Here is a 23,420-nt window from a genome sequence, read left to right on the forward strand (position 1 = left end):
ACAAGTCGGCGTTAATGCCTGGCCACACAAGCGGTCCGTGACCGAGCCTCTGCGTCGTGCGGATATTCCTTGGGTGGACTGAGTTCGTGAAGGCTGTTCAAACACTGCACGCCCGAAATGGACGGGGACGAAGGGTCTTGGAGATTTTCTGCGATGTGTCGCATGTTGACCATAGTCGTCGTGTATGGTAGTGGGATCTCTGCGAGCATAAGTGACAGTGGATTCTGCCGCATCACAGTTAGCTCTGGGTCTTCCCGCTGGGCGGCGGCTAATGCCTCAATGTCGGACGGACGCTGAAACGGTGTTCGATACGGGAGAGTGCGTCTGGCTGCTTGATTTTTGATCCCCGCTATGTAGCGGATGTCCGTCGAAATCGGAAATGAAAGAAATTGGCGCAGTTCTCTTTCCGAATATGAGGAAATGTTGTTCTTGAACGCATATGGCAACGGCTTGTGGTCCGTTTAAAATGTGGAAAGTGCGACTTCGAGGAAGAAACGGAAATGCTTACGGAGCAATAAGTGGCCAGCATCCTCTTCCAAAGGTGATGTAACGCACTTCCGCCTGTTTCAGCCGTTTGAAAAGAAAGCTATCGGTTTCCAGTCCTTCCCGTCGTATTGTTGCAACACTGCTCCCACTGCCGTCGTGGAAGCGTCAACCATGAGCCGCGTTGGCGAGTCGGAGAGCGGGTGCATCAGAAGTGTTGTGGAGGCAAGCTGAGTTTTGGCGTCCTGGAAGGCTTTTTCGTGCTCCGCTGACCAGTGAAACTCGGGTATTTTCTTGCTGTCCCGGCGCGGCACGTCAGTTAGCGGCTGTAGAGTGTGTGCACAGGATGGGATGAAGCGCCTATGGAAGTTGATCAGCCCGAGAAACTCGCGCAACTTGCGGAAAGATCTAGGCGTGGGAAATTCCCTAACGGCTTGTACCCGTGATTCGAGCGGCAAGATGCCTTGTGGGGTGATTCGACGACCTAGGAAATCTAGTGGTTCAACACCAAATATGCACTTTTGGGGCTTCAAAACCAGACCGTGCTCGTCAAGACGCTTGAAGAGAAGCCGCAGGTAATTTTCGTGCTCTTCCGGCGTTTTGCTGGCGACCAAAATGTCATCTACACAGACGCAAACAAAGAGCAGTCCGCGAGTACCTCACTCATGAAACGCTGGAACGTTTGTGCCGCGTTCTTCAGCCCCCACGGCATACGAACAAATTAAAAGAGGCGGAAATGTGTTGTCACGGCCGTCTTTGGGATGTCGCTTGGTTCTACTGGAATCTGGTGATAAGCGGCCATCAGATCCAGCTTAGTGAGGGTGGTCGTTCCCGCGAGGCGAGCGCTGAAATCATGGATGTGAGGGAGAGGATATTGGTCTGCCGTTGTCGCAGCATTGAGTGCCCGATAATCACCGCAAGGCCGCCAGTCACCAGGCTCTTGTTTTGGCTCCATGTGCAGCGCAGAAGACCAGTTGCTGGAAGAAGGTCGAATAATGCCGAGCTGGAGCAGGTGGTCGAACTCACGACGGGCGACTTCGTGTCTTTGTCCAGCGAGCCTCCTAGGTCTAGCGGTGACGGGCGGTCCGGTGGTGACAATGTGATGCGTCACCTTGTGCTTGATTGGCAGATCGGTGTTTCGAGGTTTGGTGATTTCAATAAATTCAGCCAGAATCTTTTGAGTTTGACCCTGGGTGGAAAGTGCAATTGCCGCATGAGGACAGCTCAGACTTCAGTCCGACAACAGCGAGCGAAGTGACGTTGTCCTTGAGACGACGATCGCGAACGCTAACGTCAAGACTGAAGTGGCTCAGAAAGTCCGCTCCCAGGATGGCAATTCTGACGTCGGTCACCACGAAGAGCCATCGATATGTGCTCCTGAGTCCGATGTCTATCGTCATTGACTGAACTCCATATGATGCAATAGCAGTATTATTGACTGCAATTAGGCTGGAAATGGACTTGCCGCGTCGGCGATGTTGAGCTGTTGCTGGTGGGATAGAAAGCTTAGCTCCGGTATCGACAAGGAGGCGTGTGCCGGTGATGCGGTCGACAACGAAGAAGAGGCGGCTTGAGCGATGACCCGTGTCGCATTCCGCCGTTAGCGACTGGCCGGTACGTTTCCCGTCCACGAGCATGGTTTGGTGCAGCGAGTGGCTTGCTCTCTGAAAGGGCGGTGGTACCAGCTGCCTCGCTTGAGTGGCCGCGGTGCTGCGGGCTTCGAGCATGGGACGACCAACGATGCCGTACAGGATGGTGTTTGTTGGACAGGGCTAGATTTTCCACTGCTGCAGCCAGTCGGTCAACTCTGTCCTCTAAGCAACCTAACCGGCCTGCATGTTCGGACATTCCCGCTGCAGCAATAGGCATTTTTGATGGCTCGGTGCAGTCGGTGATGCGGTCGGCGAGTTGAGCCAGACGCTCGAGAGCCACGTCGTCCGAGCCAGCGAGTATCATCCGTGTTGACTGTGGCAGTCTCTGCAAAAACAACTCGCGAAGCAATGGCTGTTGACGCTTCTCTGACGCTTGTTGGCCCAGCAGCTGACGCATTCGGTGGAGAAGTTGCGAGGGAAGCTTGTCACCGAGCTCTTCATGAGACAGGAGTTGTTGCAGCCTGCTCTGTTCGGACACCTCAAGACGTTGCAGGACGGTGCTTTTTAGTTCGTCATAGGCATTCTCCGATAGAGGGAAGGCGAGCACATCGTCTATGGCGTCAGCGATGGCAGGTGACAGTGCTGCAACGACGTGGAGGTATTTCGACTCCTGCGATGTGATGCGTCGAAGCTAGAAGCGGGCCTCGACTTGGCTGAACCACACCCTGGGGTTTTTGGGCCAGAAATGAGGAAGCTTTAACTTCGAGGCGTTGGTTGTGGATGAGCTTGAAGTGCCTTCCTCATCTGACATGGCTGCTGTTTTTCCAAACGTCGCGGGTCACCACTTTGTAGCGTACTCACCCCAAGGTGGAGCGAAAAGCAAGCACCTACACTCCTTGATGTTTGGGCAAGAACTACTTTATTTTCTAAGAAAAACAGGCTTAGAAAGCGACAACACAAAAGGGGCATGGCTGCGTATCTCCCGCGGCACGCCGGAGAGAACGTGAGGCATGTTGGCCACGTGTGCGCCGTGCGCCTCTGTGTAAGAATTGGTATGCGCACACAAATAAAAATTATCACGATCACCGGCGTCAGCGTCCGCTACACATTTATTGGGTTCGTTGCATGACCGTTCGCTTTGTACATTGATTATCAATGCACTGAAAAGACTTCGCGTTCAACCGTGCTTGTTTATGAGAGGACTTTAAGTGTAGTACCTTCTCATTTTAATGCATTGTTTCCGAACCCCTGAAAGCTTGCTGCACCCACTCTGGTTCTCCAACACCTCCAGGAATCGAAGGCATTGGCAGCTTTCTGCAGCTCATGCTACATTTCAGTGCTTCCGGAATCGGTCCAGATTTGACCCACCGACGATATCTTGTGACGACATCATGAGAAACTACAAGCGTCGTCATCGACGGACGCCGAGCTTCCTGCAATATACAGGTACGTCGTCGAAGCCGGCTCAGCTAAGAGTAGGAAGTAGCGAATAATGAAGCAGTGCAAAATACCGCAAAAACGTCGCAAGCACTCAAATCATCAAGGGCTGTTCTACAGGGCCGGTCGGGTTGTAGTTCCAGCAGTGCTCCGTACTAGGTTTTTTAATATATTGCATGCTGCCAACCATGGGGTTTCTACGATGAATACGGTTGCGAGGTCGAAGTTCTGGTGGCTCAGGGTAGACAAGGATATTGAGGGCGTGGTATGGAGGTGCAAAACCACATTCAAACGTTGTCAATCGGCCTGTACAAAAATCCAGTGTGATAACGTGAACGCATGGCAGGTAGTGTAGGCTCCACGTCGGCTTCGCAAGACCGATTCTGAGCACAATTTTGTTTATATTAGCGGACTCGCATAGTGGATGGAGGAAGGCCATTTCTTTGAGCCAGGGAACGTCCAGGAGCACAGTCGAAGCCCTGAGATCCCTGTTCGGCCGGTTCGGGTAATTTCGCACAGTTGTCTCTGAAAAAGGCGCTAAATTCATCGGCAGGTAATTTATGCAGTTTAAGCAATGAAACGGCATAGTTTATAGCCGTACGCCTTCATATCATCCTCACAGCCACGGAATGGCAGAGTGTGCTGTGCGTACCTGAAAGACGGTTTTCGAAGGCGGGCACGGTGCACCTACACACATCATTAGTAAAAATTTTATGTCATTATCGGAACGTACCGAAAGAGTGCGTACTTTCAGCCTCGGAGATGCGTCTGAATTGCAAATTGCGAACGAATCTCGACATCTTCAAAAGCATGCCAGCTACAGCGGTGACATTAGTGGACGGTGAAAATAGGACGTCAGCGCCAGGCGATGCCGTCTATTTTCAAAATTACGGAGACGGAGACAGTGGGACCGCTGGCATGGTCCAGCCAACGGGTACTATAGCAGTGTCAGTAGAGACAGACAATTGTGGCGTTCACCGACAAGGAGACCTGCTTCCCAAAAGAACGACGGCCACAACATCCGCTATATCCGAAGCACGGGCATCGAGGAGGCCACTCCACAGTCCACTGCCGGGTCTGGAAACCTTCAGTCAGCACCGGTGGACGTCACTGGAGATGTTCAACACAAACTACGTCGTTCCACACGCGTAAATGAAGGTGGTGGTGGGGTTATAATGGACATAAGAGGCAATTGATTTAGAAGGGTTTATATGCAACAAATACACCCAATATAAAGGAGATGAATTGCCTTCTTTAATGAGAGGAGGCAGGCGGTAAGGTCAAATGGGAGAAATAATGTTCTTGCGGCGAAGTGTTCATCACCGCTTTGAGAGTTTGAAAAAGCGGCCTGAGGTGGTAATAATAGCGGAGTAATCAATTTCGACCAAATTCACCGGCGATACCGAAACCGAAGTGCCAATGAGCGCAAGTAGCAGACGACCAGCATGGCAACGCTGTTCACTACAACAAATGCAAAGCAGTGGTACATTTTTTACTGTTCCTCCGCCATGAGGTTTATCAGCTCATGAGCAGGTGACCCCCAGCAAGCGAAGTAAGTCATTGGTTAATATCATGACCCTTGCCAATTCTGGACGTCTCGGAAGAATATGACAGCGGCGGTCCTCTGCCTTTCGGTTTTGGCGGTGAAACTGGCTAGATTTCATCCCTCTGCTAAAATTACCAGCACCCGGTTTTCGGAAATCTCAAAATGGCAAAAGGCTCTCCGCGGGAATCGCTCGACCGCCAGCCTACTACAAATACAAGTTCAGTGTTTATTTCCCTCAATTACTGCCGTAATTAATGTCTGCAAGCATCTTAAGATACCTACCGTAACAGAAAAGATATTGATGAGAGCAGCGAGATAATATTTCATTTCTCTTGTTTCTGAAGATTTCTATAGAAATTTCTTGAAACGCCTTATACATCCTTGGTACGGATATTTTAGGTCGGACGTTCCGCTTCGTAGTATTCGACATTGGAGAAATGGCATTCTATCGCAGTTGTATTGTCGACATTTTGGCACCATGGGAACGTACAGGAGCATTAGGCGGCACTTCAGTTCGCTTTATTCCTACAATGGTATCAACCATAATTTTAATTGGCGGAAATGGCTTCAACTTGCTGCGGAAAGCTAGAAATATTCATCGCTGGTCTACTCCACAATCTTGAAGACTGAACTGTTGAACTGTTCCCTACCTACAACTCCTCTTTGTTTTCTGGAGGCCTGACCGGTCAGCTTTTGGTGTTCACTAGTGATCATAGCAGTTGGTTGAAGTTCACCACAGGTCGTTAGACTTGATAAGAGTCGCCGAATTCATCATGGAAAACAGAAAACGTCATTTTTGACCATGACGTTCTTTCTCTGCTCGTTAAAGAAAGGTCAGTAATTCTTTCCTAGAATCGTAGATGACGTGCCCCACTCCGTGTTCTCAAAACACGAGCCCCGCGAACCAATGGTCACCCGCGATTTGTCATCCGCGAACCAATGTGCATTCTGCGTTGTAATTGAGTGATTCAACTATCACCGCTATAAACGAATGTGTCAAAAGCGTTTTCACAGCAAAAAGGTGTTACGAGATCAGAACAAGGGGCGTTTTTGGCGCCGTAGTCCGCCGCCGCCGGCAGTGTCCGTAACAACTATCACGCGAAATAAGGAAAATACTAAATCAGAAAAAAATATCCGAGACGGAACGAGGTTCGAACCTGGGCCCTCTGCGTGACAGCCCAGTATTCTAGCTCAGACACATGCCGGTGCTTGAAACTGCTTTGCAAAAAAGACCCTATACAGGCGTCATGTCGGCAAAGAAGCACATCAAATATGCATTAGAAGAGTAAAACAAGAACGGTAGAAGAGTAAAACAAGAACGAAGCGTCATTCTGTAACCAGGCGTCACACAATGCGCATTGCGCAACCAGTGGGTAGTTGAATGCTTCCTACACATTAGAAAAGCCTCTGCCATAATTCTTCATCGTCATCAGCTAAAGCGTCAAAAAAGTGCACAGGATGCTTACAGGTGTTTAGCGGGTACCATGGTTCTCCGCGGAATGACGAAAAATTGCATAGTGGCTGCTTCTCTACTTCTCAAAAATAATGATGATTTATAGCGTAGTGGGTTCCTCGTCAGTGCACTTCTATTGGTTGCCATTGAACCCCACAGGTTCCCATGATCCAGTTCTTCAGGGTCTCAATAAAGCTAATTCCCTCTCTATTTCTGAGGCTAACGTATGTTATACAGCGTGGTTGGAAAGGTAAATAACAACAGGGCGTCACCCAATGCGAATTACGTCACTGGTGGGCGTTTTAAAGCTTCCAACCCATTACAAAAGGCTCAGTCATTATTCTTTATCCTCATCAACCATCGGATCAACAAAGTGCACGCAATGCCTTACAGATGGTACCTCGCTTCTCCGCGGAATGACGAATATTGTCGTGGCGGGTGCTTCCCAACTTTCACAAAAATTATGATTTGTGGCGTACTGGGTACGTTGCTAGTGTACTTGTATCAGTAGCTACAAGAGAGTTTACAACGAGTTCTAGAAATGCCGCTCTTCCAGCTTTCGCTGTGACTGCGCAGCGCTTTCCGCGAAGGCCTGGCGTTTTTTTTTTACTCTGTTTCTTGGGTTTTTCACTCTGTTTCATGGGATGGGCGTACAACATCCCATGCCACGCGCATTAGCGTTAGGGGGGCGATAAAACAATCACGAGTGCGAGGGAGATTTTCAGAGACGACATGCCGATGTCGCCTGCAAATGGAGTTGCATGGATGGCCACTGCCTTCAATAAAACACAACCGTGATGTTTAACCTAGACAACTCGAAAAGGAGATTCCACGCAAATTTTCTGGAAAGCTTCTATGAGTTACAGATTTAGGTGGCCGTGGCATAGTTCGCAAACAATGCAGCGCCCGCGAGAGTACACAAATGCGGGTGTACAGAATTCAATCCTCGGATGTGTGCCAGTACGTGCATGTTTTGTTCTTGACGTGTCTGCATCCCTATTGAAAATCCTGGGTTGACGGATGCCGGAATTTTCGGTAGATATCGTGGAAACAATAGTGGACAAGGTGGAAAGAGTAGTAATGCTGTGAAAATAATGGCGCATGTGTTAGAAGCTGTGGTAGTCATAATGGCTGATGATGGCGGGAGCGGAAAAATCGTGACAAGTTGTGGTGGTGGTGACAAGTCTCTTTTGGTGTTAAAGGGACAGTAAAGGCAAATATTAAGTCGACGTTCATTGTTGAAATAACGGCCTACAAACCTCGTAGTGCTACTTTTGTGCGAAGCAAGTGCTTATTTTGAAACAAAGTCACGTCTTAGTGTTCTGCATCGCGTTAGCGCAAATAAATCACCCGGATGAAAGCGGTGTTTCGACGGCACTGATCACGTGCCCAAAGTTGCGCGCCATTACTGCGCGGCGGCGTGCACTGGCGGCGTGCACCATTCGGGAATCCGGCAAAATCAGATCCATGCAGCATTTTGTCGAACTTTCTGCCAGAGCGACTTTCACGAGCGCGCAAACCACACGAGGCAGTACGCGATACCGAAACTACCACTGAGGCGCGACCGCGCGAGCGAAGCAGGGCACCAGGCCAAGTGCAGTTCGGCGAAAACGGAACCTTTGAACCACGTGCGCTGTTCCCCATGGCAATGCCAAAGAGGTTCTTTTAGATGCGAAGTATCTTAAGGCCAAGCTCAATCCGGTGGTGTGCGGCGTGACCAACCTTACTGCGCATGCGCATACCCTCTCCACACACCTCCTCTCCACTCACCCTCTCCCCTTCCCCTCTCCACCTTCCCTCTCCACTCACCCTCTCCACTTTTCCCTCTCCACTTTCCCTCTCTCATACCCCTCTCCCCTCCCCCTTTCCACTCTTCCTCTGAAACGCGGGCTAGACATGCCGAAATTCTCTCCTGCGCAACGCCGCGATGAGCTCGAGCGCATCCGCGTCCTCTCCCCTTCTCTCTCCTCTCCTACGCTGCCCTCCTCTTGCCCGCCTGTCGACCGCGTTCCCCGCTCGCCCTGTGAGAATTAACGGCCAGGCTAGATGGAAGATATGACGCGCGTAGCGTCCCTCTTCGCGTTCCACGACGCGAGGTCGGTAGCATGCCCAACAAACGCCAACGGAACGCGATCGTGCAAGTGCTCCGGCTTCGCATCGCCTCATGGTCCCCTTTAGCGAGAGATGGTGTAATTTTTTCCATGAATCAAAGAGAAACGAACAAGCAGCATTATATTGTCTCTTGATGCACGGAAGGTTCTTTTTTATTGCAGCTAGTTTGATTACGAGTGATTAATTAAAGTCGAACTTTCTCACGTCATCGGGATGATTTCCAAAATTTGCGCTCGTGGCGTTCAAAGTGTAATACATTTAGCTTAATTTCTCGGTAAGTAGGCCGCTGGTGTGGATAATACTGCCGTTTTAGACGTTGTCATTCATTGAGTTTTCACTCTGACATAAATTATTTTTCTTCAGTGTCCCTTCAAGTGGAAAATGCTGGCTGATGGTGGCAATGTAAAACATGTTTTAGTAGATGGTGGGTGAAAAATCTGGATGTCGGCGGCATGATGGAAGCATGGCGGATGTTGGTGGCATGATGGAAGTACACTTGGCAGTATGCAAAATTGCTGTCAAGTTTAATGTATTCAAGTGAAATGCGCAGAAAAATATGTTTACAGTCCAAAGTTGCCAGCGCCCATCATTCCGCTTTCTAGCACTCCTTTTTTTTATTCATGCGTCATCAATAAGCGCCTCAATTTTCGTGGAGCACAGCAGCCGTGAATGTTTACATTTCGTGCACGCAATTATATCACTTCAAAATCCGCGATGTGCTGCTGTATTTTGATGTTTACAAGTCTAGAAGTGTCGGTGGGAACAGCGATAGCAAATATCTTACATCGCCGCGCAGTTATCGAGAAGTAAATGAGCTCTGGCTTCACAATTGCCCTCGTGCAATGGGTAGACCATAGAACAGCCGCCACTTGATATCGCCCCGCCAGAACCGCCACTGTGGCAATTCTTGCTCTCACTTACGTCAGCCACGCTTTAAGGTAAAAGTGAAAGTCTATCCGAAGCTATTGTCACAACATTTTACCTTCGGCCTGCTTCAAGCTAAGCTCAAGCTAGGAATACTTTTCAATAAAAACATGAGCTGGGATCCCCATGTTATCTCAGTTACATCTCACCTAAATAGGTGTGTAGGTGTTAAAGCGAAATTTCGCTCATATTTTCATGTACCCGTAAAATTGGTAATCTATAACACAATCTTCTTATCGCACCTTAACAATTGTTTTCTGTTTTCAGGAAATAGCGCATCATCAAACATTAGCAAACTGCGTGTGCTACAAAAGAAGGAGTTAGGTCATATCGCTAATGCTGATTACAATACACACACTACTGAACTGTTTCGCCTGTTTAAAATTGTTCCCGTGCCCAAACTTTACGAGTTTTTTATCGATGTGTTACAAAAAATTTGTGTATAACTGCCAACATGCAATTGTCAGCATATCATCGCCAAAATCGAATACCTTGCTATATCCATTTCGTAGCGAAGAGTATTGGTACGTTTCATTTTGTCGTACTCAGTATGGACATCAAATGTTATGCGATGCACTTGTAGTTCTGTTGAACAAACTGACTTTCCAAGACATTCTTGCGGAAAAGTGCAGCATACGTAATATACGAGACTGTTTCATTCCATGACGTCAGTGCTTTGTTCTTCCAGTGGTGCTAGTGTTTTGTGTATTTGTAACTATCGTCAAGCTGTTCGTATGGTGTTATATAAGATTACAGCTTGACCTGCAATGTGAAACCGTTAAAATTTGTCGTTTACTGTTTATTGTAGCCCTTTTTGTGTGCCTTCTATGTGGGGGCTCGGGCGTTTCTCAAGTGAATTAATTCTCACTTTTTGCCCGAGCATTCCCGCATTATTACGATGCAAATAAATTTCAGCTTCAACTTCAACTTGAACTTTACAGTACGACTTCAACCATCATCTCATACCACCACGACTTGCACCAAAGGTTAGGCCTAGCGAACCGACAGAGCCCTTATACGTGTCATCGGCGCTTCTGCGTTTCAGGATACTTGATTCTGACGAGTACGAATGACTTTACAGCACAGCTGTGACATCGGCTAACCTAAAAGAAGCATTTCTTCTTGCGTACGAAGCCCGCACGAGAAGCGATGAGCATCGATGCGACGTGCTTCCAGCAAACGCCTCTGGTCACCGACAGCTGGCCTAGCATTCGCCGGCGCTTCTGTGACTCTCATGGGGGAATAGAGACTTCTCCACTCCTACGCCTCACTGAACCAATATTAGTGCATATTTTTCTGCACACATTATTCGGTTTTGACCAAGTCGTTATGTAGTTGCAGCTAACGATAAAGCTAGACATAACTGGGCTGGCACGGCCACGCTGTACGTTGCGCTATAAAAACATCACAATGCTCACTCAAATGTAGGCGTGTATTTATGGAATGAGAGTGCAGTCGGAATATAGCCTCAGCACATGTCCCTCTTTGGAAAGAGCGACAAACGGCTATTCGACATGCACAAACAGCCGGTAAACTCCCAAGCAGCACACAATGCAAGGCTGATATTGGTTTGAGGCGGCTATGCGAAGCCCAATCTCGGCCCAAGGTTGCCGGCAGTGAGCCATTATTGGCTGAGCATTCAATTAGGCCGGAAAAGCTGGGCCGGTTTTACCGCCCTTCATCGAATATTGTGTTTTCACCGCCAATATTGCGCCTGGTTTGCCGCCGTCGCGCCGCTATCTGCTGAGCCAATGGCTTTCAACGGCAAATATAGGGCCTGTTTTGCCGTTCTTCAGCCTATGTCGGCTGAGCCGTTGGCTTCCACCGGCTAATGATGGGCCACTTTTGCCGTTATTCATCCGACGTTCGCTGATCCGCTCGTCTTCCGCGGCTTATAGGCTCCGTGCAGACGTAACTCCGCTGCCCGAGTGAAGGCGTCCCTAGCGGCAAGAAGCGCAGATTTGGCGGGATGCTTTCACGCGCTCGCAATGGAGTGGAATCGAGGAACTATGCATCTTACGATGACTATACTTTTCGTGCTTTTCGCGAATGGCCAGTGACCAGAGCGACGGTCCGTCTGCGTTATCAACGCGATCAGTCAGCCGCAGGTGGTGGACGATAAGAACAATATAGCATAAGCCATAACGCATCGCTCCGCGATTGCACCCCTGCGCGCTCCACGCTCCCGCTGTGACGGCGCGAAGTATTTTCGCGGGGAGTTCGTTTTGTGTCAGTTGCGCTGATCGTAGGAATGCTGAACTCCAGGAAAAATTGCTGCGTTGTTAGGTGCAATAACACCTACAGGAATTCTCCGGGCACGCGTTTTTACCAGTTTCCATTTAGAGAAGTCGGCGCAGCAAATGCAGTGCCATGGCCATTCGATGGAAAGCGTTTTAGGGGCGAAGCTCCTTAAGGCGGCACCCGTTCGTCCCTCGTCGTGCTCGTAGTAGTGAGTAACAGTCTTACCCTTTGACCTCCAAGGTGGTGCCGGTGGGAGATTTCTCCTGTGCGTTGTTGAACAATAAAAAATTCGCAGCGTGCGCGTTAACTAAAAGCCGAATTCTTCTGTCTCTGTAGAAGTGTAAGTGTTAGCTAAAAGCCGACTTCTTCTGTCTCTCATTCCCATTAGCAGCCATTGTTTACCTCCAAGGTAGTGCCTGGTGAGATTTCTCCTGGTGCGTGATTAAACAATAAAATTTTGTTCAAAACGCCGTTGATTGATGAAATAAACAACGAAAGACGCCAGATGTTTGTAAAAACAAAACGAAAAGAACGCCAGATGTTTATAAAGCAAAACGAAAAAGACGCCAGCTGCTTAACGAAAGACGCAAGGTGTTTTCTAAAGCAATGGTTTTCTAAACAATGAAAATTCACAGCGTACATGTAAAATTAAAGTGAGCTGCAAGTCGTCATAACTCATCGAACCTTTAGTATAAACGCGCCCGATCTCACGTCGGTGATGATGTACTGGGCAGAATTCACGGAAGATTCACGGTTTACCGATGAACCTCCGCAGCTTCGCCCACTCATCATCATTCACTCCGTGGATATGCTGTGATTTTTTCTTTCATGCAGCGGACGTGACAGTGCAATTGCTGGTATCGCCAGTTTCAAGCTGCCGCTTAGTTCTCTGCCGCGTTAGCCCGAAGGCGATAAGCTGTGATTGTTTAGTGAGCGAGACAGCCCGCGTTACACGTGCGCAGTTTCGCTCAACGGGCTCGTCATCTCCGTTTTCTTCCCCCACCTCATGCATGTTATGTTACCGCGTTCGCCTGAGGATACACGAGGTCTGGCGAAAAGAAGCACACGCGCTAACGCTACGTTCTCTGACAGCTGCTAACAATTTGACGTCTTTTGAAACGAAACGGGAATGAAAACGCCTCAACCGAAGCACCAAAGAACGGCGCAGTGGCTTGCCGCCGCCTGCGTCGTCCGCTCCCTTAACCCGCCAAATCTGCTGCCGTGGCCGCTTTGGCGCTGAAGGCAGCAAGCGACTGTGGCGGCTCCTAACGTATGCACGGTGCCCATATTGGGCACATTTTGCCGTCCATCAAACAGTGTAGAGCTCAGCAACAGTGTTTTACCGGGAATAGTCAACCCTTTTTCCCGCCGCTTTGCGCTCGATTTGATAACAAAGATCCTTCGATTAAGAACTGATAATGCATGCAGACAGCTTCCCAGTCCACGAAACTGCTTGATGTATTTGTGCGCTAACTTTTCCAAGAATGCATCTTCTCGATCATGGGTTTTCGGCAGGCTGCCGTTTCTGATATGACAATCTGATCGTTTACTGAGGGTCACTCGTTGTTTGACGTTGCCACATTACAGTGTTGCCTTTCATTGTTGCATTTCCTTGTTTCACGCATGACCCTTGATGTTTTCTGCAGCAGAAGAAATGTCGCGCTGCTAGCACGTGGGTGACGGTGCATTTTGCAGCAGGGAGGAAGGCAAAAGTTAGAAGGGATAATTGCACAATGCGTTAGACAAAAAGAAATAAAAGAAGTAAGAAATAAAGGAAGAAAGAAAGAAAGCTACCTGTTCAGCCAGGCGTGCGCCAATCTTCATTTTACCATATTTTCCCGATAAGGATAGGGTTCCATGTTTCTTTTTCAGTTTTCAAGAAATACTGTTTGCTACCACACAGGCTGTCGACAGATGCACGACTTCATTCCTGTAGACAGCTGTACAAGGGGGATCGCAGTTCTTATATTTCATTCTCAGAAGCAAGGACCTCAGAGAAGCCGGCTGCTATTTGTACTTACGTGAGCAGATGCTATGCCAAGAGAGGGGTCATTTCGGCTACCTGACTCCAGGGTGACAGAAGTTCAAGCGGTCACTGCCTGTTTCCCTTCCCCATTTTGTTCGTTTATAAAACCTCAGGTCCCAGAATGTGTTATCGCTCAACACAGCCAGCCATCCGCTGTTACGTTAAACGCGTAAAGCTCTCCTTATCATGCGGGCCATATGCCAGCGCTTCCTTCACTCTTAAAGGTTTGTTAGTATATATTCCCCAATACAAACATGGACATCTGAAACCTGCCTGAAAGCTTGTACTTTCGTTGGCATACGGTAAACAACTGGTTCATCTTCTCCATGTATATCTGGCTACAAAACCAGTGCTTTGAATTGACCACCGATTTGCACCTCTTGCCCGATCAAAAATATTTCTGAAGTTTCCTCTAAATAATATCGTTATTTCATGTGAAAACTCATTGATTCTGCATCCCATGAAACTCACTGGTAGCCTAACTATTGCGAATCTTGCTCATTTTACGTCACAGAAATTGACGCCTGTGCTTGAGGTAGTCAGATGCTCACTCTTTATGGTTATACTTAAATATAAGTATTTAAGTATACCTAAATCTAAGTACACCTAAATCTTAGTACGCGGGCCTCTGTCATTTCACCTCCATCGAAATGGGGCTGCTGCGGCCGGGATTCGATCCCGCAACCTTCGGGTCACCAGTCAAGCACCATAACTAAACCCACGGCGGGTTCTTGTTCTTTATATTCCTTTCCTTGTTTCAAGTACGCCTTCTGTACTGGTGTGATGCCCATGTATGTATGTGTGCAGTTACATGGTTTTTATCCATCCCTGTTTCTGTGTTTCAAGGTTACATTTTCGTCCTGTCTTAAATAATTACGCAGTTCCTGTTTTTTTAATCATTTACCATCCCTGTGAAGCGACTAGTGGCAGTTGTGTTTTACTGTGTAATTTGCGTTTTATTTTTGTGTAATTGCTTGTGTCAGCGCAGCATTAATGCGCACAAATAAATGGCCTGTACACTGGATATTCAGTATTTCATTTCTTTGAGTATTTCACATTCAGTATTTCATTTCTTTGAGCAAGCAATATTTATTTATTAATAATGTAAGCCCTGAAGGCTCATACAGGAATGCGCATACAAACAGTTCTCGCGAAGCGTCTATAGAAAGAAGACGCATGAAAACAACAAGAAGACGGGGAAGCATTGTGTAAGTAGACACGCTATGTCAGTAAAAAATACGAGAAACAAAGTCAAGTTGTACAATGAGTACATCATAGAAAACCAGTTAATGAAATAAAAACTCACAGGGCCCCTTATGCGTTCGCTTAAGAGGACTCGAAGGCGAAAGCCATCTTCTTCTTCAGTTTCTTGCGCACCTAGCGCGGTTTTGCATTGCCTCTAAGATCGGAGGACCCTCACCTGGTTTTGCACTGCCTCCGTGATCTGCCCACTTTTGAACAAGCTCCGATGTCATGTGATAACGGCATCATATGTCGTCACGCCAAAATTTGTGAAGTCATGATGATGTCATATGGTGACGTCATCACGTGACGATGATTTTTTGCATCCCTCGTCCCCGACGTCGTGCTACGCTGACGCCGTAGACGCGGGACGCTGACGGTCAAATTTCGCGTTTGATGAGGCATTTAAGGCTTTCGGCTTTAAAAAACGTCCGCAACGGTGGTATATAGTGGTGACGGAGCTCGGCTGCTGACCCGAAAGTCACGGGTTCGATCCCGGCCGCGGATGTCGCATTTATGTGGAGGCGAAATGCTAGAGGCCCGTGTCACCGTGTACTATGCGATGTCAGTGCAAGTTAAAGAACACCAGATGGTCAAAATTCATGGAGCCCTCCACTACGGCGTGCCTCACAATCATATCATGGTTCTGGCAAGTAAAACCCCAGATATTAGTATTATTATTAAAAGAGACAAATAAATGACGCCGTGCATCTGCCGCACAAAGTATAAAACACTATTGGAAACAATAATATGCGCATGCAATTGGGCATGCGAGAAAACCTGCAGATACAGAAAAAGAAACTCCAGATACAAAAAGAAGAAGGAAAAACGCACTGATACTGCGCGCATGCAAAGTTTTACGGCATACTACTCAACAATGTATTCATCGTTTTGATAAGAAGTCAAGGTGCAACTCGTGTGCCGATACAGTAGCGGCTACAGAATGTGAGCAAGAAATGTCAGCAATAGTAATGATAAAGAAGCTTTCATTTCTTTTTAGCAGGATATTCGCACGATACTTCCCCTCGGCCCTTTATTCTCTGTACAATATGTATGATGCCATTTATAATAAACGAGTAAATTGTTTGCAAACTTAGCAAAATGAGCCACCTTAATCGCACTTAGGTAGCTTCGCAACACTAAATTCTGTGTGTTCAGATACATAACTGCTGCTGCTCTGACATGTATACAAATACTTTAAACGATCATTTGTGTATTTGGAACGCAGAGCTTACGAGAAAATTAAGTAAGGCTTTAGATTTTGTCGTTTCCGCCGTAAGGAAGAGGATTCATTTTCAACATAACAGAGTCTACGCCTACCTCTAGCGCGTAACACATACACAGCCTCAGCTTACATGAATTGCATGCTTAATTATAACTTTAGGCAACACAGCATAAAGCTAGCCAAGCTTAAAAAGAAAAGAAAAGAGAAAGCTCACTAGCGTGCACTTATTTCCGAACGTATCCGCGCACCGCAGCGCTTTTGTGTAGCACGTTTCGCATGCCGCCGAGCTGCGGCGGGATTCGCAATGGCGACCGTTGTAGCAGACGACGCGCCTGTCCTCACCCTCAGCGGAGCGCGCGGGCATCAAGGCACCCTACGTAGTCTACTTGCACAGCGCCACCACGCGGCAGCGGCGAGCGGACGCGGAGCGCGCGCTCGACGGCCCGAGGAGAGCGTTCGCCCAGGCACTGAAAAATAGAGGAGGCGCTGGTAGTGCTTATATTCTTCTACACTGGATAGCGCGAATCCGACCCGGACAAAGAAGCAACACAGATGCACAGGACAGGCGTTACTCGCAACTAAGCTTCATTCAAGAAAGTTTCCCTAGAGATAGGCTTCCCAAGCAGCGCTTAGCGGCGCTGCTGCTCTAGACAGGCAGCGCCATATCTGGCAGAAAAATGAAAACTAGAGTGTGAGCAGCGCGCGTTTTCCCTTTTCTCCACCGCGTTGTCACTCGCTTCTGTGCACGAGCAGAGCTCTCGCGGCGCCTCGCAATGTACCGCTTGCAGTGCGGCTTCAAAAGGACCTTCAAGCTTGACTGGCACTTCCGAAAAGCAAACTTGACAAAATGAGAGAGGCTCGTCAATCACATTAAAGGTGAAGAGCAGACGATCGACGACAACCACGCCCGACTCAAAGCGAAATGCATTTCCCAAGTCGCGGTTACACCGTGTAGGACGTATCCCTCGAGGTAAGTCTCATTCTGTCATGCTAAAGATGAATAATGGTCCACATGCACTCCGAAATGAAGCCGTACACGCTATCGATGTTCTGCGGCGTGGACTACGAACCATATGATTGTTGTTTTGATATGGCATGCTTATAGTAGCAGCCGTGTGCTTTCGTGAACAAACATTTGCGGCGTGCGAAAAAAATTATACTGCCATGGTACTGTTTCCTGAGAAGGTTAGAGTAAAATCATCCGTGCCGCTGGAGAATCACCCGCCGATTAAGACGCGAGACAGCTAGCTGATCTTTAACCACTTTGAAGCAAGATGAACTGCTCGCCTTGTTTTTTCGGCTCTCGCGTTATGCTTGCAGTTTCTTTGTGTGATATCGAATTCACAGGCGTATAAAACCTGCATTGCGAACGCGGCGAAAATCGCACAAAGTCAGAAGGCGGTTACTTCAAGGTTGCAATTGCAAAGCGTGTATTGAGTGCCAGTTATATTTAGCGGCTTAAATATATCATCATCTTCATCATCATCAGCCTGTCTACGGCCACTGCAGGGCAAAGGCCTCTCCCATGTTCCGCCAATCAACCCGGTCCTGTGCTTTCTGTTGCCACGTTATACCTACAAACTTCTTAATCTCATCTACCCACCTAATTTTCTGTCTTCCCCTCACGCGTTTGCCCTCTCTTGGAATCCAGTCAGTTACCCTTAATGACCACCGGCTATCCTGCCGACGTGCTACGTGGCCGGCCCATATCCATTTCTTCTTCTTAATTTCAACTATGATATCTTTAACCCCCGTTCGTTCCCTGACCCACTCTGCTCTCTTCCTGTCTCTTAAGGTTACACCTATCATTTTCCTTTCCATCGCTCGCTGCGTCGTCCTCAATTTAAGTTGAACCCTCTTTGTAAGTCTCCAGGTTTCTGCTCCGTAGGTAAGTACCGGCAAGATGCAGCTGTTATATACCTTCCTCTTGAGAGATAGTGGCAGACTACCATTCATGATTTGATAATGCTTGCCGAATGAGCCCCATCCCATCCTTATTCTTCTAGTTATTTAAATCTCATGGTTCGGCTCCGCGGTTACTACCTGTCCTAAGTAGATGTACTCCTTTACAACTTCCAGCGTCTCGCCACCTATCGCGAAGCGCTGTTCTTTACCCCTATACATAGCCTTCATAGATTACGAGAAGGCATTTGATTCGGTGGAGACATCAGCAGTCATGCAAGCACTGCGGAATCAGGGCATCGACGAAGCCTATATAAACATAATGGAAGAAATCTACAGCGCACCCACAGCCACTATAGTCCTTCATAAAGAAAACGACAGAATCCCAATAAAGAAGGGCGTACGACAGGGAGACACGATCTCTCCAATGCTATTCACCGCGTGTTTACAGGAGGTTTTCAGGGCCCTAGATTGGGAAGAATAAGGGATAAGAGTTAATGGAGAGTATCTCAGCAACCTGCGATTCGCTGATGACATTGCATTGATGAGTAACGCGGGAGACGAACTACAGCTCATGATTACTGAACTGGATACGGAAAGTAGAAGAGTAGGTCTGAAAATTAATATGCATAAAACTAAAGTAATGTGGAACAATCTTGGCTTAAATATATATCACCCTAGTAAAGTGACAACAACAAAGCAAACCTGCAGAACGATGTCAAAGCATGCTGAAAATGCACAGACGTCCGTTCCGGCGTGATAAAGCAGCCTTCCCGACGCGTGAATTGCAGGCGCAGAACTTCTGACAACGTGCCGAGTTCAGTTGAATTCAACCAACCGCGCAACGCTAACGGTATAACGCGAGCATGAACGTTAAACAACGACGGGTAGGTCTCCCGAACACGGGGAATCAAAACACAAAGTTGCTTCACCTACAACCGTAACTGGACTTTCACAATGCGAGAAGACAGCGAGTAATCGTTACTGTAGTCGCTGCGTGCGTGCGCCGCATTACTTACCGATTCAAGTAGTCGAAACGAACGAAAGCGATGAACTCAGACAGCCAAAATAGAAGGCGAGACAGCGCTGTCAGCTATCCACGCTTGTCCCCTTTATTTCTCGTGCGACACGCCCGGGAACCGATACATTTTAACACGTGAATCGTGTGCCTTGTCTGCACTGTTGTGGCTGGCCACTAAACCGCAATACTTCGGACCTCGCTTGCGCTTCCGCGGGGTCGCTTCTTCCATCGCGGAAATGCGCAGCTTCGCACAGCAAGCCTCTTTGTTCAACGTACCGAGCTGACGGCCTCCCAGTTACCCGCACCGAGAGAAGAACGCGTGCGCACGCGCGCTACCGCTACCGTGAAAGGGGCTGAGTCGGCCGCGCGAAGGTTCAGAGCTTTATGACGGAGCCGCAGCGCGGCTGGCGCGGCGCTGTCGTGGCGCCGAAAACTTGAGCATGGGTTCCCTATACGGTACACAGCTGAGCTGCACGCGCAGGCGCAGTGCACGTACGTTACAGTCACAGTGGCACTTGTTACAGTTGCGTTACAGTTGTTTTGCTTATACTTGTCGGTTATGACGGAGAACGCACGTTTAACGAATCTGTGTGTATGTGTAGAGGGGTTCTTTACAGTTCTTGAACAAGGTCATCGTCACCGCGATCAGTGAGCACCAGCAGCTGGACCGGACTTGTTATCGGATCGCTTCGTGATTGCGGCTACGAGGGGTCTAAGTCTAGTGAAGTGCGAGGTAGTGCTGGTGGAAATCCTGGATGCTTCTTACGATGAAATGATCTATGATGGCCTCCTGTGCTGCACGTGGCAGCGAGGTCTTTTGATGGCCTATCCACATCCAAGCCGTCTTTCATGCAGTAAAAGGATCAGGCGTTGTTGGGTCTTGATAAGTCAATGTTGAAGTCACCGGTAATGATGAGAGGGCTGGTTATATCGGCAGATTTATTGTAGGGAAGCATTGATCCCGTTTTTTTTTTGTGGACTACGTGGGCGAGTGGATGGTAGTTCAGCGTCTTTCAGGGGTGTTCTGTCTTCAGCTCCGTCCCTTTCCTTGCGTCCGCCGCGGTGGTGTAGCGGTTACGGTGCTCGGCTGCTGACACGAAGGTCGCAGGTTCGATCGCGGCCGCGGCAGTCGCACTTTGATCGAGGCAAAACGCTAGATGCCCATGTGCTGTGCGATCTCGGTACACGTTAAAAATACCAGATGGTCAAATTTCCGGAGCCCTTTCGTACGGCATCTCTCATAATCACATCATGCTTTTGGGACATAAAGCCCCAGCAATTATTATTATTATATTACTTTCCTTGCGTGTCAATGTGTTTGTTCGCTGTTACTGTGTTGATTGAGATTCTGTATCACCTGTGGCACATACCCGTATAGCATGAACTCTGATATGCGGGTGTATACCACACGTGACTGAGAGAAAAGGTTTCATGATGTAAGCGACAGGTATCTTTTGTTATTCATGTCATGACCAGTGAATCGTGTTAGTCATATACTGATTCCCTGTTATGCCAATTTCGGTATATTAAAAGTTATGAAGAGGACCAGGAGAACTCCCAGACGTACGCGGCTAGATAGATAGATAGATAGATAGATAGATAGATAGATAGATAGATAGATAGATAGATAGATAGATAGATAGAAACGGCCAAAATGTCTGAGGTTCGCTAAGAAATGCTTCATATTTAAAACGGGCAGGGATGACTTCTCTCATGCCAGAAGATGAAAGAGTGCCGTCACCGAGTCGGTCGAGTGATTCTTGCGACGGCGCATCTCCGTGCATCTCAGACGTCACATCAGCTACACCGTTCGCGCTCAACGACGCGAAGAACATCTTATTGCCTTCCGTGCATTGGCCCCAAGAATTAATTTTGTGGCAGGGGAACTGCTGGTACGAAAAACTGTTATTGTTGAACGAGATGGCAGCTGCACTACCAACGGTTACAACAAAGTGCACAAGGAGCTGTTGCGCACTCTGACCACTGTTGCCGATTTGGAAAGTGTGTTAAAGGAGACAGACAGCCTCAACATCTGTGGAGGCATACAACCAGCCGAGAATGTGCCCACAACCACTACTGTTCACCATAAACACCGCACAGTGTTTACAAAGCGGCCCACGTGCATTTGCTGTTTGCGCCTGCGTAGACAAATGCGAGCCAGAAAGCCTGCAAAGGTAACGAAAACCAGAATACAAAAGGTTCTCAACCTCTCCAAGAAGGTGGCCCGTACGACTGCCGCAAAAAGAAAGAAAAGTGAGGAGGTCGTGGCTCTTAAGCGAAAGCTTTCCACAGTTTCGAATGAGGGAATCGAAGATGCCCTTGCTGAGCTTTCTCCTTTGCAAAGGCTGTCATTCATGACATCACTCAAGCAGCTGATCGGTAAAGCAGCCTGTGGCATGGGCTATAAGGCTGACCGGATTCCTAATTGACTAATGCTGCGAATTGCAAGCCCACGAGCATATTAACCGATAAGTGTCGTGAAGATGTTACCCTTCCTTCGATGAGCCGCCTGACTCAAATACTTAAAGGTATACCATGCAAATACGGCTTTAATCCTATTTGCTTGGAGGCTATCGCTAAACAGTTTGACAAGACTGACAATCAGAGATTTGGCTAACTGATTCTCGATGAGATTAAGTTGCGACAAGCGTACGACTTCAACAAATCAAGCTGTAAAATGGATGGCTTTGTTGTCTGTGGTGGGCTGCCAAAGGAAGGCACAAATCAGCTTGCGGACCATGTCCTCGTCCTTATCTTTGTGGCGATGTTTGAGGGATGGGTTCAGCCAATTGCTACTTTTCAGTTCAGTTTAGTTTAATACCTTAAAGACCCCCAGGGGGGTATACATAAGGGGTGGTTACATCAAGAACAAATACAAAAGTGTCCTTTACAAAAGCTTATACAATGCAATAAATTTGTTATAAAGTGTTGTTAGTACACCACTGCAACTAAAGGCGCTGCACCCGGCAAACTTTTAGCTCAACTTGTTTTGGAGGCAGTGATACAACTTCACAAGCACGGCGCGACAGTTATTGCTGTTGTAAGCGACGGAGCAGGGAACAACAGATCAATGTGGCAGTAGCTGGGCGTCAGTGGAAGCATGAAATCACCTTGTAACAAGATCCCACATCCTTGTCTGGCTGAAGGGAACTTTCTGCATTTTCTATGTGATGTTCCACATGCCTTAAAATGTGCCCGAAACCATTTGCTCAAGCACAAGTATGGTCAGGTAAGAGTCTGTTAACATTGCTCTCCTAAAGTGCCATAAAATGACTTTGTGACACTGGTCTGCATTACAACTTTATTTTCAGGCTGGAGACAAACGTATTAACTTCATACACTACGAAAATCTTTAAGAGACTGAAAAAAAGAACCACTTGAAGGTCGTTCCCAGGCTAACTGCAGCACAGGTTCAGCCTTCAAATCTGCTCAAGATGTCTGTGCGACTTGCAGCACAGGTGGGACCCACTGTGCTTGTCTAAATATTCTCACGTGGTCGTGACGGTGAAGACGAGGGCAGTCGGGCTATTAGACGAAACTTTCTATTGGGCGAAATGTTTTCGGGAACGGAAAAATCCCGCAGTCCCTTATGCATTCGCCTACGACGACTCGAAGGCGAACACCATCTTCTTATTCTTCTCATTGGAAGTATTGATCCCCTCCCTCCCCGTTCGAAAGATTTCTACACCTAACGTGGTTCTGCACTGTCCCCGAAATCAAAGGCATTGCAAGCTTTTTACACCTAACGTGGTTTTGCACTGCCCCCGAAATCAAACGCATTGCAAGCTTGCTGCACCTCTGACGGTTTTGCACTGCCTCCGTGATCCGACCACCCATCATGGAGGCAATGCATAGCGACCATGTCATGTGAGGACATCATCATGTGACGTCACGTTGTACGACGCGACAGCGATTGCATACTGACGTCATGATTACGTCAAAAATTTTGTCAATCTTGGACATCATGGTGACGAATTTGGTGACGTCATCACGTGATATGATCTTTTTCGTCACTTATGTTGACGCCACTGAATCGGGACGCCGATGCTGACGGTCAATGTTCGGATTTGATGAGGCATCTAAGGGGTTCGCCTTAAAAGGCAATGTACAAGTTGTGCACTGATAGCAGAAACCGCAGTCATCTACCGGCGGTAACCTGGCCAGTGGTAAGGCTGACCAGATTATCGCATTTATGAATTCGATGCCGCATTTACAG

Source organism: Rhipicephalus sanguineus, chromosome 7 (genome assembly GCF_013339695.2).
Source record: "Rhipicephalus sanguineus isolate Rsan-2018 chromosome 7, BIME_Rsan_1.4, whole genome shotgun sequence".
Lineage (NCBI taxonomy): Eukaryota > Metazoa > Arthropoda > Arachnida > Ixodida > Ixodidae > Rhipicephalus > Rhipicephalus sanguineus.